Source organism: Podarcis pityusensis (assembly GCF_964106645.2).
Source record: "Podarcis pityusensis genome assembly, chromosome: 10".
Taxonomy (NCBI): Eukaryota; Metazoa; Chordata; class Lepidosauria; order Squamata; family Lacertidae; genus Podarcis; species Podarcis pityusensis.
Genome location: NC_138035.1, coordinates 17,967,773 through 17,991,758, shown reverse-complemented (window position 1 = coordinate 17,991,758; position 23,986 = coordinate 17,967,773). Strand labels below are relative to the sequence as shown.

The following is a 23,986-nucleotide window of genomic DNA, read 5'->3' as shown; positions in this document are numbered from 1 at the left end:
AGCCAGCAGGACCAGAAACCTTCATGCAGAAAACACCCTTCCCAAAGGCATCACCTTCCCCAACAATGGAGGAACAGGCCACCCCACTAAAGCCCTCGATTCCTGGGACTTCGGTGCAGAAAAAGCGACAGGCAGCCCGGCAGATACCCCTCCCCACTATTCCGCCAGCCCCGATCCTCAACCCTGGAGCTGGAATCCAGCCGCGGGAAAACGATCTGCCCCCTCCGGCGGGTGCATTGCAGCCTCCCGTACTTGCTCATGACCGGTGCACGCTGGCTGGGGAAGGAAGAAGTTCGCGCAGTCCGCTGCACCGTCGCCCGGTTCCCTGGGGCTTCTGGTCTCCGGCCGGCTGCGCTCCGCGTTGCACGCGCTCCAGGCTCTTTCCTCGCCGGGCAGGCGAGGGAAGGAACAGCGACAGGCTCGCACACACCTTGGCAGCCGTTGCCCGCTGCTGCTGCTGCTGGGCACGAGGGACACGGACGGGGCCAGCTCGTCCTCCCCGCTTCTTAAAGAAGAACGCGCGCCGCTCCGCTCCGAGGGTTATGGAGCGGGAATTAGCCAACTGCGGCCAATGGGGACAGGGAGCGGCGTCCCGGAGTTGGTCGCGTCCGCTCGCACACCCCTCCGCCGGGAGAGGCGGTGGTGCGGTCCGAATTGTGATACAAAAAGCAAAGGCGGCGGTTGGCCGCCGCGCGGAGACGCGAAGCAAAGCAGCCAATGGGAAGCCGCTCGAGGGACTGCAGCAGGGCCAAGGCGCAATGCATTTAAAGCGGCAGAGGCTAACGGCGGAGGGCGGTTCAGGTGTCTGGAGGAGTCCCAAGGAAAGAAGGAGGAGAGGAAAGAAAAGAGGGGAGAGGGAGAAAGAAAGAGAGAGAGAAAGCAGCACACGCCCTGTTCACGTCACAGCCTCTTACGTGGGAAGAGAGCAACCTTGACCTCCAGCTATCCAATAATTTGCAATGCCATTTCAATACAGTACAGCAACACCAGCCAAAAAAGCACACGAGGGAGTAGGAGAGGCGGCGGCTGTAGGAAGCGGGCTCGGGATTATTGCAAGAGCCGTTGGGCGCTTTGTATCAGGAACGGCTAAAAGTTTAAGGAAGGATTTTCGAATATACGCAGTGCCCTTGAACCACTGCGCTTCGGGGGGGGGGGGTGGACGTTAGAAATTAGAGGTCTAAACATATATCTATATATATATATATATATATACGCGCACACAGAGAAAGAGAATGTTGTAGTACTTCGAAAGCTAAATGTTTCCAGTGTGCAATACTATACCGCTCTTTTCAGAAGCAAAGCCCCGAGTTCCCTGGGTTTGAGTTCCATCAAGTTTTAGTGTGAATGGAATTGCAGCTTTATTCTATCGTAAACTTGCGTGCACTAGAAGCCGCTTAATCGGATACTGTACACGAAGCGTTATTCGCAAAAGCCTACGTTACAATAAATCTGCCAGTCTTTCATGTGCCGTAAGACGCCTTTTAACTGCTGCTACAGACTAACACGGCTTTGAAAGAGTTCTCAATATACAAACAGCTGAAGAGTCTCGCTCTCGCTTACCCGCCCCCCCCCCCGTTTACGCTAGTGCATTAGCTCCTCTTGCGGCCCGATCCTGTGCACACATTCAAAAGCAAATCCCAAAGAAGTTTACTCCTCAAGAAGCATAGGACTGCTGCCTTACTGTGATAACTTGCAAGCAGCTCGTTTCCACAGAGATGTTACAGGGAAAACAAACCTAGAAGTCAGCTTTCTTTCTCCAAGGGACTATGGGAAATGTAGTTTTGCAGGGGTTGATCATTCTGTGTTAGATGCCTTCCCACCTCCAACCCCCCCCAAAAAATCTTAAGAGTTCCATGCGAAAAGCCCAGATATGGTACACTAGTTAACAGAGCTGGCAAACCCATGAGGTAAGGTGAGGTGACAGCCTCCGGCAGCTGCCAATATGTGTGCTTGACACAGCTAAAGCATTAAAATAGTAGTGTTATGAGAAGAACTGAACTGATTAGGACTACTGTACTAGAGATTTTTCCAAAGTACAATAACGTGCCTTGATAGCTGGGGACTCCTCTACATGCTGTGGTATTCAATGCCACATTTGGAAGGTTGGTTGGTTGGTTGGTTGGTTGGTTGTACTTCCTCCCAAAATACCCAGGGCAGCAAACAACAAGTGACAAAACAATTAAAGCATTCTTAAAAACAATTCCAATACTGTACAGATATAGACCAGGAAAGATCTCAACTCAAAAGGCTTGTTCAAAGGGGATGATCTGGCGGGTGCCAGAAACAGAGATGGCACCTTGTCTAATATTCAAGGTGAAGCAATTCTAAAGAGTAGGTGCCACAACATTAAAGGCCCAATTCCTACATTGTGTAGAATGGACCTCTTTTTAAGTTTCAGGCATCCTAGTATTCCAGGCTATATAGGGCTTTATACACCAGAACTTAGCCTGGTACCTAACTGGCATGCTCTCTAGCTAGCCATGGTAGACAGAGAAACAGAAGAGAAAGGGGGGGGGCTGCAATTAGCTGAGGTGGAGATACAGCTTTCAGAGCTACAGCTGTGACTCCTTTGGAATCCAATGCTGTTAATATTTGTAACCAAAAATAAACCTGTACCTTAAAGTTAATTTTTTAAAATGCACCACTTAATGTTTCTTAACCCTTCAGAAAACTTTAGTCTGCTGGACTAAAGGAACAGTAAATTGAACATTTCGGGGGGGGGGATAAAGAGGAAAATCTAGAACACAGCATTGGAGGGCTTTTAGTGCCAATTAAAACTTTATCTCTTTAGCCAGTTTTTTAATTGTGTGGATTCTTCGCGTGCTAAGAAACAGACTTTTGAATTAAGCAAGAGGAGTACTTGTACCCACTACTTTTAATGTTTTTACTGGACTTGTTGTATTGTTAGTTTGATTTTGTACTTGATGTATCCTGTACTAGGATCACTTGCTTGATGAGGGGTGGTTTAAAAATGAAATCAAGAAATAAAATTTAAAATCTTGTTTTCCCAGAGTGGGAATTAAAACAGGTGTCTTATTTCTCTCTTTCACCTTCTATGGCAAGTCTATACTCTAGAACTGCCACATGGAAGCCATGGCAAGGAGGGGACCCTGCATGTGGTCATATCTCCCCTTGTTGTGTTACAGCCATTGTAAGTAGAGTGTCTTGCCATATGACTAGTTTACATTGCATGGGCAATCTAATGACACCAACAGAAGTTCCTATTGGTCATAGGGATACAGATATTTTCCACACAGTCATGGCAAGCTATTCTGCATATTATAGTCTTTACACGGAGCAATCACCCAGAGGATGCCACCAGCAGCCTTTAAGCACAATTGTGATTTATAGACCAGTGCTTCAATTCTTTCTCAGAGTGGTACTAAATTAGCTTAACTCCTACTATACTCCAGTTTAAGTCGTTTGTGACTAGACTGCTGCATAATTGTGTAATTAATCCCAGGATTAAGGGGGTTAGCCTTCAAGTTTTTGACCCCCTGCTGTGAAATGCCAGATTGTTTAAAAGACTAGCGCTGGAGAAAAAAGATGAAAATCACATATGGGGGGCGGGGGGGAGACCAAATAAAAAATTAATAATGCTTTCAAAAGCAGATGCTCGCATTACTGAATGAGAGATGCAAGCTTTGTACTGCCACAGCTATGGAAGCAGGGCTTTGTTCCAACATGCCCACCCTCCTCCCCAGCCTATCAGCAATCATAATAAAGTGCTAATAATGGCCAAAGCAATTCCCACTAGAGGAATAAGAAACCACAGCAAATGTCAGTCTGAAGCTGACAATTAAAGTCTAGAGGAACCTTACACTCCAGTCAAGCTCTTTGAAGAGGACTTTATTCTCTGGTTTTAATCCTATGGCAGGATTATTCACATCAACATTTTGTTTGAATTTCCATAGATACTGTGACGTTGCATTGTAGTACAAGGGAGGCCCTGGCCAAATCTACAATAAAATATGGTGCACATTTTCCCCCTGCATTCCCTTCTCACAGAACAAAATCTAATATCTTTAACCCAATCTATCAGTGAAGCCCATGTAATGTTGCATCTCAGTAAGAATGGCCTAAGGCTGTTTCTCAAATAGTGAGCCAGGACCCACCAGTGAGACTTGTGCCACTTTCAGATGGACATCAGTGCCACAGCCTGCCCAGGGCCTCCTCACTAGAGATGCAAAAGCCTGGGGGGAAATGTCCCACCCCCATTTTTGAGGGCTTCACATATACACCTCACTTGCCTGTCCCAAGCCCTACCATAGCTTTTTGGATGGACCAATGCCCTTACCAGCAACTCCTTGGTTGCTGAACAAAAGTGGGCAGAAGTTTGGAAGAGGGGAGGAAGGTCTCAGGGGAAAGTGCCAGAGAAAGTATTGAATTCAGCAACTCACTTTAAGCTTCTGATTGTTTCTTTGGAGCTCTACTCCTACCTGTCAACACCTGACATCATGTCTGACATTGGGGTGAGTGTGGCTTGCCCCAAACAGCTTTGCAAGCCAAGTGAGAATGCCTGGTGGGCCAAGTTTGGCCTGTGAGTCAGCGATTCCCCACCTTTCTCTACAATAAGTGCCTGTACTTAGCCTGAGTCACAGAGCTTTGGAACTCTTTGTCACAAGGAAAACCCTACAGCAAAGAATTTTGTAACTTCCAAAGGAAGGCAAGTTAATTAGTAGACTATGATCTTAATTAACTGCCAGATGATTGTGAAAAACTGCCATTGTTTTGTGACTTGCTCTGGCCCCATACCACTATTTTGGTGGGTTTCAGTAATTTTGAACCATCTCAAATGGGAACCCTTGGTCTAAAACTCAGTGTGAGGTACTGGTTAGGGTATTGGACTAGGCCTATGGAAACCCAACTCCAAATCCCCAACTCAACCATAAAGCACATTGGTTTACCTTGGGCCCACCACCATCCCAGCCTAATCTAACTCACAGGGTTCATCTAGTCCAGCCCCTGCCATGCAGGAATCTCAACACGCAGTCTCCCTTCCAATTTGCTGCACCACTGTATGTCAGAGACCGTGCTGAGGAGGGCTACACTGAGGAAGAATGGTGAGAGCCACTCCCTCCTCCTGATCCTGACCCTGAATCTTCCCAGGAGCAGGAGGACAGTATAGATTTGGAGCAGTGGTTTGCAGAGGGGCATAGTTCAGAAGGCAGAAGCTGGGAAATACTGGATGGGGAACAGCTAGCAGAAAAAACACTAGAAGAGAGTGTGTGTTAACAGATTCACAGTCTCTGGATAGTATCTACCACCACCCCTTCCCCAAAGTCTCGGAGAGCTCAGAAAGTGTCCGAACAGAAAGTGCAGAGGGTACAAACTCAGATTACAAAACATAGGAGTGACATGGATTAAAAGGAATGGAGGGGGAAGTGACCTTAATTGAGAGCACCCCCATTCTGGTTAGATGCTTTCTTTTGTCCTTCGCCGTGTTTATTAAAGAAACTAACTGGTAAGAATTCCCTTTCGTTTTATCTGCTCATTTACGGCCACAGGGGAGGAAGCCAATTGCCTGAAGCCTGACACTGTATGCCCTTTGAGCACTTTGTGGGGGAAAGACAGGATAAAAAGTATCAAGAAAATAATAATATAAAAATTGTAGAGAGGTCATTTTGAGAATGTGACGGAGGATTAGGTTTCCCATCAGCACTACTCTTCAGAGTACACTGCAACCCAACCCATGTTGCCAAACAACTACTAGACCCTTCCTGTGTACTGGGCCCACTGATGTTCCTTAAGAGGTAAGGATTTGGCCCAGAGGTATCTAGTTGCTGAGCAGTAAGAGCACTAGAGGAGAGCATTTGTATATGTACATTATAGATATACAACATAAAGATTGAGGTTTGCTGCCATAGTGCTTAATGTTATAATCCCTACACAGCTTATGATTTATTGTGGCATGAGCTGCTATGTCCTAACTAGGCTGTTCTTCTGGAATTTGTCAGAACACAAGGAGTGATTAATATAATCCACTGCCTGCTTTTTGCCTTCAAGGTGAACTTGCAATTCCAATGAAGAACAGGACGGGACAGCAACCCACTGCCCTCATTGCTGGCTACCACCAAGAAATCTTTTACACAAACTATGTAATTAAAACCAAAGCTGTTAGCAGTTGCATCCACACAACCTATGCCAAGCTCAACAGGACTGGCAACATGGTGTCCTCATTCAGCTCCCTTGACTTGTCTCACTACAGTAAACAACAACATACAGCAAGAGATACACAGAATTGGAAGAACAGTAGCCAAGTTCATAAGTGATGCAAACTTACTACGGCGGGGGGGGGGGGGGAGCACTGCTGTCAAATTCTAAACACCCAGCATAATGCATCATTGTGTTAGCAATAACAAGGGATCCTTTGATGGCAAACACTTACACAGTTATTTGGGAAAGCCCTCTCTTGTCATCTACTATCATAAACTTCCTTTTGAAGCTGGTCACATTTGACACGGCAGCTCTTCTTAATTCTGCAGCGCAAGTGTCCACATTTGTAAAAAATAAAATAAAAAATTAAATTAAATTAAAACATGGTCAGCTTCTGAAGCTCAAGAAAATATTGACATTAATTACTATATGGTACTTTGCTGGAATAATAGGAAGGTTAATCCGTAGCACCAAAGGAGAAAACAAAAATCTGGAGTTGCACCTTTGACGATGCAATGTTGTATGCCACATTTCTGGAGGGAGTGTGGAATTTCAGGAAAACAATAAATCCCCGTTTAATTACTATATGGTACTATATGCAGGTAGCGCTGACCCAGGGTTTCAGCATAGATCAGCCAAGGGTGAACACCTAGATAAGCGGAAAGCCGGGAACAGGCTATCTCCACCATCCAAATGTCCCCCTGGACTCAGGCATGGGCACAACCTCCTCTCAGGGGCTGACCAAACCATCGAGTCCCTGGATTCCTTTAATGGAATACCCTTCACATAGGGATGGCGAGAGCGTTCTCCCATCCCTATCACCTGAACCAGAGCCTATCTGCAACCTTACAAGTTGTGACGATTTGCTACGAGGCAGGTGAAACCCAAATGGCAACAGCCAATCCGCCAAGTGGGGAAAATTCCAGCCGTGCCCCTGTCCCAACGACAGACGACACACGACGGCATAGCAAGGTTAAGCACAAGCCCTAAAAGTAGGGAGAGGTGGGCGGGTGTTCCAAATGAACGCGCTGAAAGAGGAAGCTCTGGGTCACCTGCATGGGCATAAATAGGTCCCTCAAACCGTTTGGACTGCGTCCCATTGGCCAGATTGCACCCAGCTTCAAGGGACCTACCAATCGGGTGTTGTGGCTGACCAATCGTACCCACCCACAACACAGGGTGTTGGTTTCCAGGTCTCACCGCAATACGTGCCCTCTTTAAGGGAGGACCCAATTTCTCACTGTGGATGTCAGACTTGTTGCACACTTACTTGTCTTGTGGACTGAAGGGTCACCTCTCTGAGCAAAGGCACCCACACAGCAATGTATAATCTTAAAAACCAATACGGTTCAAAGCAATACAATAAACTAAAACACTCAGGTTTGCAGGAAAACAAAAATGATTGGGAGGGAGATGGGGAAAATTCTTAGTTACCAAGTTCTTATATGTATTCTTTCTAGGAGGGAGAGGCAAAACAAACCTTTGTAACAGCCCCCCAGGTCCCAGGACATTAAGCCTGTAACCAAGCATAAGTATATGCTATTAAAATAACTGCATGTTTTTCATTGTTTACTCTTCCTTCCCCTTCCTTTGTTTCTTCTTTGTCAAATTTTGGATTTTAAGTTCAAGGCAGGGAGCTCTCTTGACTAATGGCTCTCTTTCTCTAAAATAATTACATAATAGTAATCCCCACTCCCAAAATGTGTGTGTGTGTGTGTACACATAATGGGATTTAGACTTTTTAGTTAGGTTTAGGTACAGGCACAGCAGATTACACCAATCACTACCTGATGGATTTTACAACATTAGATGATCCTGGAAAGATATTTTAAACATTTTTTCTCCCTGGAATAAGACTTCTGAAACTGGCAGACACATAGCTTTTTTCTGGGTTGTCTTTTTTAAAGTGAGTGAGGCCTTAAAATAGCTTTCTGTGATAAATCTTTCTTTGTTACAAATACAGTGACTCACCATACCCTAATTCATGTTCAATAACAGGAAAATACTGAATGATTAAATTGTAGGATGCATGCCCCAGACTACAATAAGGAATTCCCCCTGACTAAGATTACCTTTGTAGAGAAAAAGGAAGAGAAGTTGATACAAAGCACGACAACTGTACACATCTGATACGTCAACAGAACTGGATTTTAATTTTATTTTCAGCATCAAATATCTCCAGTTTCTGCAGCAAGAATGCTTCAGTTCTAAATTCAGTTTAGCATTAAGACCATTTTATTCACTAGGTCAACATTTTCTTAGCGTTAATAGTTTTGAATTTCTTATGTGTGGAAAAATTAAATATCAATTCTGTGTTAGATTTCAACTCAGCACAAAAGAGGTTCAATTCGACCCATCACCCTTTCCTTCAAATAGCCACTCTCCCTTTCCCCACCCACTCCAACCTATTACACATAACACTTCTCTCTTACAGCCCACCATGATGGAAAGAGAACTCCTTCTTAGCACAACTGTTAAAGTCCTGTGTAGAATACTTCTTTTGTGCAACCCGGCAGTTTTGATCCAACTAGCAGAACAATACTTGGTGTGTTACAGCCAGGAAAGATTATTCCTAATTTGACTGTCTAACGAATGCGGCAGGGGGAAATGATTGCAAACTTGCTCCCTTTCTGCATTAAAGATTTGCATGAATGCTGCCCATTTTGAAAGAGCACAAGGTTAACTTCTAGCAAGCAATAAAAAAAATATGGTCAGATGAGTTATGTTGCCACCAGAAAGACAGAAAGAGAATGTACGGTATACTGGAGCTGCACTAAAGGATATAAAGCATATAGAAGCCAGAGAAACAAACAACAGAAGAACACATCCTTTATCACAGACCATTGGTCCAAAAACAAAATTAAAATTTAACTACCTAAAGTTCCAGGTTTTGGAGGGTCCAATACAAGACCCCCTCCAGAGACTCCTCTTTCCTCAGTGTGTGTGTCCACTGCCTCATTGCTGAAGGTCCACTAGCCCCTACTGCTGTGTAGGGCCACAGCAAAAGCATACCAACCCTTGAATCAACCTCAAGTTAAAGATACAAAACCTAGACGGCTAAATTATACAATGCCGAGCCAAAATATATTATCAGTGGCAAACAAGACAATCAGTAACCACAGAATAATACCACCACCCCTTCAGAAATACAAGCAGGGAAAGCAAACATTGTTTTTTGTTTACCTTTTTTTAAGCGAAGAGAAATCTACCTTTGAAACAAATCCTTTGGGTTGAAACAGATGCTGATTTGCAATAAATACTCTTCTCATATATTTTTCTTTTTACAACTTGGATTCAAATTCTTATTCTCATTACCTGTAGGAAACGAAAAAGTCTAAAACTACTAACATAAAAATTACAACCCCTGATACTTTAGTTATCAAAACTAGCACACTCAAACTTCCTAAGGGGAGGGGAACTCCTTCCTTTGCCCTTTTAATTGATCCTCACAAGCTGCTACTCTCTAAGGGGGTGGGGACTCACCAAGGGGTTAGGAAGACTCCACCCCTTTTAAGAAAGGAGCCAATAAACAGGATCCCTGTAGAAGCTGAATAAGGTTGCTTTATTGCAGAAAAGGGTTTCTGGTTCTGGAAATTAGAAGTCACAAATTGTAAGTACTTCCAAATTTCATGGAGAAGAATAAGCACACTCAATCATGTAACACACCTAATGTGCACCAACCACCAATACACATTGCTGAATATGGTTGTACATTATATTAATTGTAGCCGGCAGTAACTTGGACAGCACTGGCTTCTTCTGAAGCAGGGCATGTTAGTAAACTGAACACAACAGTTTCCTTCTGTTTAGAATGGAAGAATGTTTAACAGAATGCTCAGTCCCACAGTGTACTTGCTTGTACTTATTATAGAAGCTGTGTGACTCAAAACACATTCAGCAATAACAAATAAAGAGCCTTGTGCTTGTTGCATAAATATATGCTGTATCGTAAAAAGCAATACATTCAGCATAAGCTTTTGTGAACTGCAGTCCCCTTCATCAGATGCATGCCGTATTATCTGCAGCTGGCAGATATAAAATTAGAAAAGTACAGTCATGTTTTTTCTTTTTCTGCATTTCAATTAATGCTGCTGCAAATGGTCACTTTAATTAACATAGCATTCTGATGAAGGGGATTCTAGTCCACAAAAGCTTATGCTACAATAACAGCGTAACCCTTGTCATGCCCATTCAGCAGTAGGCTCCATTGAGTTCAATGGTGCTTAAGTAAATGTGTATAGGATTGATATACAGTGTTAGTCTTAGAACACAAGTTCTGATCACTGCTGAAGTTCTCTGGATGGCCTTGTGCCAGCCTAAGCTATCTAGCAGCCATGGTGTGATGAGACAATGGCATAGCCCCTTGTGCATTGTGCTAAACTCCTTGGTTTGAACAGCAGGAAACAAGATGTGATGAATAAAACAAACAGGGCTGGGGAATGATGCAGGAAGAGACTTGGATTCAGTAAGAACTGGCTTGCAAGAGTATCTGTTGTCTGGATTTGCTGAGCTGTCTAAAAAGAGGCTGGGGAAAGATCAGTTTTGTATGTATGTTTAAATACTGAGCAGGCAGGACTCCCCGAAAACAGAAAGCAGAGAATAATTCTGGAGCAATTTCCATGGGGATGGGCAAGATGAACAAATAATTCATGTCCATTTCTGATGTCTATTATTCTTCCACATTAGGCCCTCAGCCGTGCCAACACACACACAGACACGTCTTTATGCTGCTTGCACATTGAGGGGGCGGCTTTGGCTCTTGGTGCTTAGGGAATTTCATCTCGTGACTCCCATTAGCATTGACAGGAGTTATGTGCATACATTTCCCTTTTGTCCATGGACTGGGTTGAGCTGGCCGACCCCCTTCTTCCCTTGCTGATCTGAGGTTTCATCTGTTCCAAACACTGAGGTTTTCAGCTGTCATGGGATCAAACATGGTCCATCCATGAGTTGAGAATCTCTGTTTCGTTATCTGATTTTTAAAAAAGTTTTATTTTGCTGCATATTTGGGATGCAGCCCTAAACACACATACCAGGCAGAAAGAACCATTTCGTACAATGCAGCTTATTTTTAAGCAAACTCGTTTAGGATTTCACTGCATATTTTGCAAACCACCCTGGAACCAAATTTGGTGAAGGGCATCTATTAGCAATTTTTTTGAGGGAGGAAACCACACAAAGAAAATGAAATATTTCAGTGTTTATATGTTTATGTATATATGGGTGCATATATAAATGTACTCATTCGCTCACAGTCAACCCTTGGCTCTGTCTTCTCTTTGTATCTCTTTGCCTTCTACAATTAAGATTCTAAGTTCATAGGAAAAAGGTCCTGTCTTTTTTGCTATGCTACTCTGGAGTTATATGGTTGTGGGTGAGGGGGGAGAATATCGTTTGGAGGATTGCCACCTGACCACAAAACAGCCACCTGACTTGCTCTTGTGCCTTGATTTGTAGCAGGTAAATATTTTCAAGGCACAAAAATTAGAATGATCACCTGCCAGCAATAGTACCTGAAGTAATGGACTACAGCTTGCTGGCAGAACACCTGTTTTGCATGCATTCAAACCCTGGCATCTCCAGTTTAAAGGGATCAGATAGCAGGTGATGGGAATAAATCTGACTTACGCTGGAGAGCTGCTGCCAGATGCTGTCACGACATTTCACAACACTATTTGGGCTGGAATATTTCCCACGTTGCTTTGAAGACCCTGACTGTGCTTTACTATTTGCACACCTTTCCCCTTAAGAAGCGAACAAATGTAATGTCAAAAAGCTCACCTGCATGTCAGACTGCTTGCAAAGAAGACACGCAAGGCGTAAAACATGTAAAACTCCTCCTGTCTTTCAGAATTCACATTATGATACACAATGAGCTTTGCTCCAAGTTTCATAGCCACTGCAGGCAGGAAATAGACATATCCTGCTTTGGATCGCAGTGTTTTCCCTTTACTTCCCAGTGGGTTGGGCAACATCCTTCACGCACAGCTGTTAAGGACAAGAAGGCCCTCCAGATGGTGGCAGGGTAACACCACCCTGCCTAATCAAGTGATAACAGCTGGGCCAGGCCACTGGTCCATCTAGCAAGTCCGGTATTGTATTTCTCACAGTGGACAGCCAGATGCTTCCAGGGAACCCAAAGGAATGTCATGAAGGCAACAAGCCCTTCTCAACAACTAGTATCCAGTGGCATCTTATCTCTGGATGTCTTTAGCTCTTGCGTCTAACAGCCACTGACAGACCTATCCTCCAGCAATGTGTCAAAGTTCTTTTTAAAGCCATCTCATCAGCCAGGGGACATCACCGCATCCTTGGTATTCAGTATATAAGCTATCCATTTAGTAAAGATGACCCAGGGGTGTTGAAATGGAACAAAAGGTGGTGGCACAACTGCTTAAGCACAGAAGGGAGAGCACCCCAGGCCCAGCTATGGCACAGAGGCTGGCCTACCCTCCTGTACCTCTCTCCCATTTTGAACTCTGGTAGTACAATTCTTAGCAGGTGTGCCATCCCTTTGGAGCCTGTGCATGCTACAAGTCTATGCATCTCTCTGTGCATGTGTGTGTGTGTGTGTGTGTGTGTGTGTGTATGCACATGAGAAGAACTGAGCGTGCTGCTCCTAGGAATAGTTGGCATGGATCCAAGCTGGCATCTCCGGGTCTGTAAGGCACAAGTCACTTGGGGCTCACTGTAACATTATCATGCTGGTATGAAGCAACTGCAACCCTTTGTGCTTCAGTCCCAGTGAGCTGCGGCTATGCACTGCTACATAAGCTCTTTGATCTCAAAGGACACCAAAGAAATAAAATGCATACAGTTGAGGCTGGATGTGTGGACGCCAGTACACTTTGGACTCTGGTATACACACTGCTGCAAACCCCCTAGGGCTGGGGTCTCCTCTCATCAGGGCTCCAGAAGCGAACTTTCCCTGGAATGGAGAGCTGTGGTCTTTAGTCCTCACAGCATACAGCATACAGAACTCTGTATCCAATAGGACTTACTCCTAATAAGTTTGTTTTGCATCGCGGCCTTAACCTAAACACATTTACTATACAGTACAGTAAGCCCTGTTAAGCAAAATGGAACCTGTTTCTGAATAAGCATGCACAGGACTGCATTGCCCCATAACCACATTTGTGTATACGTAATATTTCCCCTGTTATAGCTGCCTTTGTCTCCCTCTGTCCCCTGTTTACTTGAAATTTAGAATGCAAAGTTCTTGGGGCAGGGACCTGTCTCAGTTTAAATTAGTATTTAAGGCATCATGCATGCGTGTGCGTGTGTGTGTGTGTGTGTGTGTGTGTACACATACACACACATAAAACTAGTGAACGTCCCTGCAAGACCACTTCCCTTTTTAATGTTTTCTCATCCACTGCTGAATGTGGATTGTATACAAGCTCCAAAAAACATACATTTACTTATGAAACTCTGCAAACCACAATGCACATGTAAGTGTCAATTATCATTATCAAACCAACTCCAGCATAGACCTCTAGCTTCCGTTTACAACACTGACTGTATGCCCTGACCCACCCCTTACAGTGTATTCACAGAATCCCTCCAACAAAAGGCATTATGCCCAATTATTTCCCCCCTAAAGTCACCAACACATGGAACAAGACAATTAAACATTTTCAGCTTCAAAATACATGTGATATGGTCAATACTCACAGAACAGTGATGAAATCTATTTCTTTTTCTCAGAGGTTAAAATCCTTGTCAGTAAGCAGAGCACTCACAATTGTTAACAACCTCTGACTTGGTGAATCTCCAGAACCATAAATTCCCCTGTTGCCTGCTTTTGTCCTCAGGCTCCAGCACTGCAAAGGTTCCTTTTGTGAAAACCTACAGGTACCATTTCCTTCCTTCACTTCTATTTGTGGGTGTGAAGCATGCTGAAAACCGAGGTGAAAGGGAAACGGTATTTTTGATGTGCATCTCCTTTGGTAAGCTTTTCCCAGAGCATCTCACCAGAGCATCTTGTGGAGATGGTGTGATGATGCAGCAGGCTGCCATTCCGTCACTGTTGTCATGACAACCAAGATGTGGTCCCCTGTGGTAGAATAACGCAGATGCAAAGGTAGAACAGAAATTATGTGCTGAGCATCCTTTTGGAAGGCACCAGAGACCTTTCCATTGACATACATCCTTTTTTTTTTTTTTTAATGAATCCCTAGAAATTACTTTCCCCCTCTCATACCAGGTGTCCTATTTTCGAGGCTCTGGAGCGCCCACTATCATTTGATATGCAGAAAACCAGGCTGAACCCTGAGTGAATTCTCCATTTTCTTTGTGAGAATGTTGCAGGTATCTGAGAACATAAATCTAAATATTTCTGGGCGAGAGGAGATCCCCATCAGAGTAAAGGAACTACTGTATTATTAACACATTAATAATATAAAGCAGCAATCCTATGCACAGTTACTTGGCTATTAGCCACAGAAATAAGTGAGGCTTACTTCTCTGTTCCGTTCTTAGTACAGGAAATGGTCAATTGATGCATGTCCAAAAGACATGTGATTGTGCATGGATGCACAGTGCTGGACTCCAAAATGACTCCAAAATGTCACTCAGTGTGTCACAGAAAGGGAAGATTGGGGGCATCTCTCGTTGATCCCCCTTCATGTTCCCAGCATGCCTTGCTAAAGACACTCTTTTCCTGTCACCTCACACCATCACCTTGGCAACCTCTGTCTGTCTGCCCAGGCCCAAGGATTCCTCTTAGATGGGCCATCAACACCTTTTGTCTCATTAAGGGCTTGGCTTATCCCCAGCGAGCTATGTGAAGCTGCCTGAGATTGTGATCCTAAACCAGGGTAGGCAACCTAAGGCCCATGGGCCACAAGCAGGCCCACGGGGGTCATTTAACCGGCCCATGAGCCGCCCCCAAACTGAGCTGCTTCGGTGAGTCCCCGCGAGCTGCGCTAAACCGGCACAGTGTGACGACTCGCTTCTGTGGTGCCGGAAATCGCGTCTGTGCATGCTCAGATGCTGGAAATTGTGTCTGCGCAGACACAGACCCCAGAAATTGGGTCGACGCAGATGCCGGAAATCGCAGATGCGCATGCTCATGCGCCTGTGCAATCCAGCCAACGGAGGGATCTCCACTGAAGTGAACTGGCCCAGGCAAGGTAAACCTTGCCAAACCCTGTCCTAAACTGAAAGCAACACCACTTGGCTTAGTTTTAATTAACCAAACTTTGCTTACTTCATAAGCATGAGGTCCAGCACTGAGGGCCTTCTGGTGGTTCCCTCACTGCGAGAAGCCAAGTGACAGAGAACCAGGCAGAGGACCTTCTCGGTAGTGGTGCCCTCCCTGTGGAACGCCCTCCCACCAGATGTCAAAGAGAACAACAACTACCAGACTTTTAGAAGACATCTGAAGGCAGCCCTGTTTAGGGAAGCTTTTAATATTTGATGTATTATAGTATTTTAATTTTTTTTTTGGAAGCCGCCCAGAGTGGCTGGGGAAGCCCAGCCAGATGGGCGGGGTATAAATAAATAAATAAATAAATAAATAAATAATGTATGAGTACGCTCAGATTCTGAATGTAGAGATTATGGCGAGCCAAACTCATAACATCATTAAAAAAAAACCCACAGGTGTTTGGAAGTACGCATGATCACATACATGTGCACTAATTGGAGAGCTAAGGTTGCTTGTGGCTCTGTTTGTGGTACATGCAGTGGCAAGCATGGGGTTTGTTGCTCTGCAATGGTCCCTAGAACCACTTTGGGCCTCCAGAAATGCTCAGGGTTTTCCAGCAGGTGGCTAGTCCTTGTGGCTCCCTCCCACATGCACCACCACTCTGTGGATGTTTTCTTGGCAGCAACAGCTCCTTAGCAGGCCCAAGGACCTTGTGGAGGTGGCTAATGGGATCAAGAGGCCTCATCTGCCCCGTCACTCACAAAGGAGGACATAAAAGTGACAGCCGCTAATGGCCGGCAACATTCTCATCAACTGCCTCATCAGCACGATTTCCCAAGCAAAAGGTTGTGGTGGCTGAAGGAGCAGAAGCATCACTGAAGCGGCTGGCTCTTTGCCAGCAGCAGAGAGAAAATGTGTGTGCATATATAGATGTGTTTGCAGCCACAGAGCAGAAAAGCAGGGGTGCTTCCATATATATATATATATATATATATATATATATATATATATTTCTCCGCCCACATGGAGAAATGCTGGGGGCTTAATCTGAATCAGGGTAAAGGCTCAGCACAGCTCAATGGAAGAGAGAGCCAGAGGTATAGTGGCCCATTACTATTTCTGCAGCAAGGACCCTGTCTTCAGTGTCCTAGAGTTGCCCAATCAGCAGGAAAGGGGAGCTTTTTAGCCACTGATAAGTCTTCTCACCCTTTGTGCTGATTGGAGCTAATCAGAGTCAACGGAGGTGAGAATTGGCTCCTAGGGTCACTCTGAAGAAGGTGCGTGGGAAGATCATCGAGCTGTTTTTCCCCCTGTATGCTCCGAAGCTACACATTTAGGTAAAGGGACCCCTGACCATTAGGTCCAGTCGTGACCGACACTGGGGTTGCGGCGCTCATCTTGCTTTACTGGCCGAGGGAGCCAGTGTACAGCTTCTGGGTCATGTGGCCAGCATGACTTAAGCCGCTTCTGGCGAACCAGAGCAGCGTACGTTTACTTTCCCACCGGAGCGGTACCTATTTATCTACTTGCACTTTGACGTGCTTTCGAACTGCTGGGTTGGCAGGAGCAGGGACAGAGCAACAGGAGCTCACCCCATCGTGGGGATTTGAAATGCCGACCTTCTGATTGGCAAGCCCTAGGCTCTGTGGTTTAACCCACAGTGCCACATTTAGGAACACATAAAATACAAGGTGCTTCAGTTTCAAGCACTCCCATTGTTCTAGGCACATTTTCCAGCAGGGAATTTCATTAGCATGAGCAGTTTCTGAACTCTGGGCACGGTACTGCGCCTAAGATTTCAGATTAAAACTGCAAAGTGGAAGGAAAGGAGGACCTTTTTCTGCCCCCTCCTTCCAGCTACTCTCTGAAGACTGTACAGTAGTGATTTGGCTGGGTGGGTGACTGCCAATCCTCATGCAGCCAAAACTGCACCACCCATACAAAAGAGAGAAGTATCAGCAAACACAGGGGAATCCCATGCTTTGTAGAAGTTGTTTAGGTTGGGAAAGGGAAGGCTGCCGGGGAAGGTTGCAGGCACCTCAAGTATGTCTTTCTTAAGCCTTTGCAAATGCTCACAAAAGCTTGATCCTTTTGGGGGTTGAGCATCAGGGTGCTTGCAAATCCCTACTTTCACAGTAGCTTCCACTCCTGAGCCAGTCTGCATAATTTCTCAGGCTGCCCTTGCCTGGGGCCCACCTTGAATGAGTCAGTAAGCCTGGAAAGGCAAGATGATGCTCCTGAACTATTAATGTTGGAACTAGCCTGGCCATAACAACATCAAGATGTGTGACCGTTTGCTCTGCTGGGAGGATGGGTGAGTGCAGTAAACAGTTGGGCCAGAGATGCTTTGGATTTGTACAGAGAGGCTGCACAGGCGAACTCTGCTTTGGGTTAACACTGATTTGTACTGCTAAATAATAGGAGACAATCTCTTCTCTCCAATGTGTCTCTCTAGCGTCATACAGCTGTACAAATATTTTACCACGTGACTCTTGAAGCACAACACTGAGAGCCTCTGAGCTGTGCCAAGAGAGAAAATGCCCTGAAACAAAAGGCAGAAGCCTGGATCAGACCCAGCTGCCAAGAGCCTCCATCCCCAACAGAGTTTGGCCAGGGCTGAGTGCTCTGAGTAACTTTTCCTTGCTCTTGCTGCAAGAACTGTCTGCAGTGAGGGAGGGAATGAGTTCTCACCCTCTCTAGCAAGGAGAGATGTGGCAGGGAAGGCAATAGGCCGGACAACCAGCTCTTTGTTATGCTGCTGTGTTATCCAGGAATGTTGGCACTATCTGTACCGCCATCTGCATGTATTGGTACTGCTTAAAAGGTCTTTTTTTCCTGGAAGGCAATTTGAAGGGCCAGTTCTAAAGGGATGCTGAATCAGCACCAAGCTCAGGAGCCTCAAATTTCCCCGAAATATGGAAAAAGCACTGTTGCCAAGTTCATCTGGTCTGGCTAATTAGAATGATAAATGTAGTATCATCCAAGCTATCACACATGAAAATAGGCACTCTTTGGAACACTTTGAACATTTCTGTTATCACATCAGAAACACTCAGGGATAAAGTAAATATTGCAAGTTGTCCTCCAGTGTAACATTCTCCTGGTGCATTATGAAAGTTGTCTCCTGGTGCATTATGAAAGCTGCAAAAGGCAACTTCTGGAAACTTCAGTTGTGGAATATCTGTTGGTGCTTGCTTATTAAACTCTTTCCCGGTTAGCAGTTGTTCTGCTAAAAAAGACGGCTTTACTATCTTCTCTGTCATAGTGACCAATTAGATACCTGTGGGAAACCCATAAGCAGGGCATGGGTGCAATGAACCTCTCTAACTTGTGAGAGTTTAATTAAAACATAAATAAAAACCAGGAGAATGTCATACGTCTGCATGACATACATACATAGTTTGGCTGTCTCCCTGGAGATGCTTCTCTGCCTGCTCGTATATACTGTATTGGGCTTTGCAATTGCCCAATCTACACTGATTTAAGAGCAAACAAGACAGTTGTCTTTTTGGGTAAAGATTCACTAGAAAATTATAATGGCCTTGTAATAAATGCTGTGAGTAGTTCGTGGTGAATCTCACCAGCTGCAGTGTCTGAAATGGCAAGCTGTGTACTGACACGATATGGTAAGGTGCATTCCTGCGCACATTTACCTGTGCAAATAAGGCTTGGTGGACACAGTGGGACTTCTCAATGGTTTGCATGGTTAGCGCTCATGTGTGCATCATGTTTACATATGCTGTAAACAAGAATAGTAATCCATGCCCTTGTCTAATATTTTACTTCCAGAGATTTGATTGCTGGGGATGGAGCCTGCAGACAGACAACTATAGCAATTCATCCTGAGTTGAAACAAAAAGCTTCCCAACTGGCAAAATAAGGGCTGTAATTTATCAGGGGTTTGTACCAGAAAATCAGGTCAGAGTACATTTAATACTACTCAAAAGTTTGCCAAGTGTCCTGCAAGTCTCATTATTATTTATCAAGCACCAGAACTACTTGATGTGCAAATGATAAATAAATACGATGGGCTAAATTGACCTGCTCACAGCCATAAAGACTCAGAGAAAGAAATGGAATTTAACAGGGCAATCATATACATTTGTACTCAGAAGTAAGCCCCATTTACCGTAGTTACCTGGGAGTTACTCCCGGGTAAATGTATATAGGATTGCAGCCTCAGATATTAATGCTCAGAATTTTATTTTTACTAAACAACTGGACGGGATCCTAGAAATACCTCAAATGGATGAAGTTTTCAGGGCCTGCTCTTCCATTGGCATTGCAAAGTATCTTTTAAAACTGCTTGAAAGCTGCAAAATGAAAAGGTCTCTTGCCCAATACTAATTAAGAGTATTTCCCTCCTGCTGCCAGGCTCAGGTTCCAGTTTTACTGCAGGTATCTGTTTTCAGAATCTGCACTTTGGTGACCAACAACAGGTGGAGACCGTCTGTGCCTCAGCATAATGACAAAAAACAGGGGGAGCTGAACTCTCTCAGCACGAAGTAATCCTGACAGCTATTCTGGTTGCAAAATAAAGCCTAAGCAGGGCATTTATTACCAATATTGGGTATCTTTCAAGGCCTGTAGAAACCAGTTTTGTTTTTTTTCCCTTTTCACATACTATAGGATTTTTTCCCTTTGCACTTCAGCTTTTGCATAGGTTTTTTCCCTTAGTGCTGTAGTTTCTATCTCTTTGCCAGATCTGAAAGGTCTTCCTTTTCTTGTTGCTCATGCGTTGAATCTCACTGTCATTCTCATCAAATCAGTCCTGGTGTTTCTTGGTTTGGTATCCAATAGTTTGTTCACAGGCTGCAATAATGGTTGTTTTTAGCTTTGTCCAGTGTTCCTCGATGTTATCAGGGAACTCTGAAAGCAGATGGTCCTTAGGAGACGTTTGGAAGCAATCCCGCTTAATAGGATCTCCAGGCCTGCTTGAGCCCTGTGAGCGCAGCTTTCTCCTGATTGAAGCACAGAGTATTTGAGGACCAGGACATTCTCAGGGAAACCAAAATGCTTCTATTACCAACTTTACTGTACACTTGTGAAACATGGACCACTTATAAACACCATCTCCAACTCCTTGAAAGATTCCCTCAAAGATGTCTCCAAATTTTTTTACACATCGCTTGGGAAGACAGACAAACAAATGTCAGTGTACTGGAAGAAGCAAAGATCACCAGTGTCAAAGCAATGATTCTTCAACATCAACTTTGTTGGACTGGTCATGTTCATATGCCTGATTATCATCTTCCAAAGCAACTACTCTATTCCCAACTTAAGAATGGAAAGCGAAATACCAGTGGATAAACAAAAGCAGTTTAAAGATGCTCTCAATGCAAATAATAAAAAAGTGGTATAAACAGGCACCCCCAACCTGCGGTCCTCCAGATGTTTTGGCCTACAACTCCCATGATCCTTAGCTAACAGGACCAGTGGTCAGGGATGATGCAAATTGTAGTCCAAAACATCTGGAGGGCCGAAGGTTGGGGATGCCTGGTATAAAGCACTGACAACTGGGAAACACTGGCCTTCGAGTGCTCCAATTGGAGAACAGCCTTTACCAAAGGTGTCATGGGCTTTGGAGAAGCACAAACGCAGGGCGAAAAGGAGAAACGAGCTAAGAGGAAGGCACGTTTGGAAAACCCTCACCGTGATCAACTCCCACCCGGAAACCTATGTTCCCACTGTGGAAGGACGTGTGGATCCAGAACTGGCCTCCACAGTCACTTACAGACTCACTGTTAAGACTGTGTTCATGGAAGACAATCTTACTTGGCTACAAGCGATCGCCAAAGAAGAAAGAATGCTCACACACATTCTCTGGGAGATGTGTAGGAAGTGGAAGTCCTTTTTCCTGAGAGGAATTCCTTAGGAACAGCTGGCAACAGAAAGAGCTATCTGTAGGGTTGGTGGGAAGGGGTACAGGGAAGTGTGTAAGTTCACATTTGTTACACAGATTCAAATCTGGCAAGCAAATGCTTCATTGCAGTTTCCTGAAGCCATTTAAATAAGATTACTTACAACTTTTGCTCCATCCATGAAGCTCATTGGGTGACCTTGGGCCAGTCACTGCCTCTCAGCCTAACCTACCTCATAGGGTTGTTGTGAGGAGGAAATAGAGAGGAGAACCATTGTACACCACCTTGAGATCTTTGGAAGATAAAAGTGGTATATAGATGCCATAAATAAAATAAAATAATCTCTAATAAATTGAACAAAGAGCAAAGGAGACAGTATCTTCCTTGCTGAGCTCAAGTATTATACATATGGCACACTAAGGTTGCAATCCTAACCCCTAACTTACCTGGGAGTAAGCTCCATTGAATTCAGTACTACTGAGTAGACCTGGTTAGAATTTCACTAAGTATTAATATGGATTTGATGCCTGGGGCCAGAGAAAAGAAAGTTATTGTTAAGTGTGTAAATACACCTTCTGGACCAGGAGATGGAAGCTTGTATCTCATTAATAGCTTTCACGGGGGCTGTACAGGTATACCTTGGGTTACGAATGCTGTGGATTGCGTGTTTTTGGGTTGTGGACTGCGCCAAACCCAGAAGTACCAGAACGGGTTACTTCCGGGTTTCAGTGCTCATGCATGCGCAGAAGCACAAAATGACGTCACACGCATGTGCAGAAGCGCCGAATCGCGTCATGCGCGTGCACAGACACGGCGCTGTGGGTTGCAAACGTGCCTCCCGCACGGATCATGTTCGCAACCCGAGGTATGACTGTACTAAGAATGAAAAAAGAGACCAAGGGTTGACCAGAGAGCTGTGATCCCTTAATGGAATTTTGCTTACAGAAGAAACTCCATAAGAATATGCTGCTGAAAACGATATTCCTCTTGCCCCTTCTAGCCCTGTCAGAACATCCTTTAAGGGTTAAATATGCAAAAAACAAGAGGTGTGATCCAAGTTGTAGTGATCCTTTCTGGGAGAGTCTGAAAGGGTCCTGGCGGGAGTTTCTCCGGAGGCACAGAAGCAGTGAATGGCAGTTCCAGACAGGATAAAACCTCTTAAAGCTGCTTTCCTCCTTGTCTGGCCCACTGCCGCTAACCCAAGATTAGTTCTGAGTTGACGAGTCAAATGGAAAAGAAATGAGCCAGTGCTGTCATTTTTTCACTCTCCCAGAGGGGGAAGTTACCATGACACATGGGACACGATTCCTAATATCGTTATACTGTACCATACAAAAAAGTGTCAATAGTCTAAGAGGTCACAAGAGAAGGTTTGTTCTAATTAGCCCTGCCCCCAAGTTCCCCAGTAATGCTATAGGCCTGTTTACATACACACCCACCCACACCCCACACGTAGCGACCAGGGTTCGAATCCCCACTCAGCCAAGAAGCTCAGTGGGTGACCTTGGGCTAGTCACCATCTCTTAGCCTAACCTACCTCACAGGGTTGTTGTGGGGGTGAAATGGGGATGAGAAGAACCATTGTACACCACCTTGAGATCCTTGGAAGATAAAGGCGGTATAAGAATAAATGTGATAAATAAGAATAATGAAATGTACAAGTGTTTGCGTGAAAGAGTGTACATTTATTGACTTGTGGTGTGCACAGGTACATAGACTGTACACTCGTTGAATATAACATGTGAAAAACTATGAGTGTTTAGCTCAGTTATTTTTGTACACAAGTACACTCATGGGCTGTCATGTGTGAATGTCACCATCATCTCCCTTTTAAGGCTCAAATCCTGTAAGGCACAATTTAGTTACCATTTAGTTACCATCACAGTGATGGACGCTGGCATTTAGCTCATTGGGCCACACAATACCAGCAGGCCTCATTTAAGGTTTGAACAATGATGGCTACAACAGTCTTCTCTCCTCATCCACTTAAAAGCACCATGTACAGTCCATGTTCACACAAACAGTGTACTAGAACTGAAAAGGGGCCCCTTCCATGCCATGCAGGTTGGTCTGTTAGAGCAAATGGGGCACTGCCACACCAACTTTAGTCTGCCCCCACCTGCCTGCCTCCTTAGTTACAACCGCCAGTCCGCTCCTTGTTTCAGCCTTGTCCTTGTGCAACTCAGCATGGAGAAGGAGGAGGACAAAGCCAGAATTAGTTGTCTCTGCCAAACGTTAGCTTAGGCTCCACCTAGTGTTGGTCTCCCTGACTTCCACTCCATCAGTCCAGACAGTACTGGACCCAGGGCTAAGCATGAAATCCATACAGGGACCATTGAAGTGATACAGACACAGAAGAATTCTGCTAGTGAATCCTTTCCTCCAACATGCCTCTGTGGCCTCCAAATCACATAGGTCTTTTTTCATGGCACCCACATTTCAACAGCCTTTCAAGGATATGCCTTATGGGGTTTCCTGATAAAAGGAACTAGTGCGTGCAATGTTAAGTGTCACTTGACTGTCAAGAGTGAGGCAGACATTGAGCATGAGCCCCATACGGAAGCCAACACCTCCAGACTACTCAGAGTACTGTTTGAGAACTTCAGAACCATGGGCAACACTTCTCTGCCAAATGACCTGTTAACCTTCCTCCCCAGTTTCATTAAAGCTGCATTTGGAACACAGGAAGCTGCCTTGTAGGCGAATCAAGGAAAAAGTTGTATAATTCATGATAATTTAGAATTTAAATGTATTTTCATGTAATATTTGATACTTCTAGCTGATGAAGGTGAATACATCGAAACAGGGCCCTGTCCTG

At 44.7% G+C, this 23,986-nt stretch overlaps 1 protein-coding gene across 13 annotated transcripts in view; it reads right to left on the bottom strand.

Moving 5' to 3' along the window:
• MICAL3 (microtubule associated monooxygenase, calponin and LIM domain containing 3) overlaps nt 1-14,195 on the bottom strand; it is a 194,652-nt gene extending 180,457 nt beyond the window's left edge. For 4 of the 13 annotated variants that reach the window (XM_081022596.1, XM_081022595.1, XM_081022587.1 and 1 more), the window contains exon 1: nt 13,831-14,192. The gene's annotated coding sequence lies outside the window, so the exon portion shown is untranslated. Of the gene's footprint in view, nt 1-252; nt 584-13,830 lie in introns of those variants that run through there. The other 9 variants (XM_081022584.1, XM_081022593.1, XM_081022592.1 and 6 more) reach the window with 6 other exon arrangements.
• Between the last annotated feature and the right edge of the window lie 9,791 nt (nt 14,196-23,986).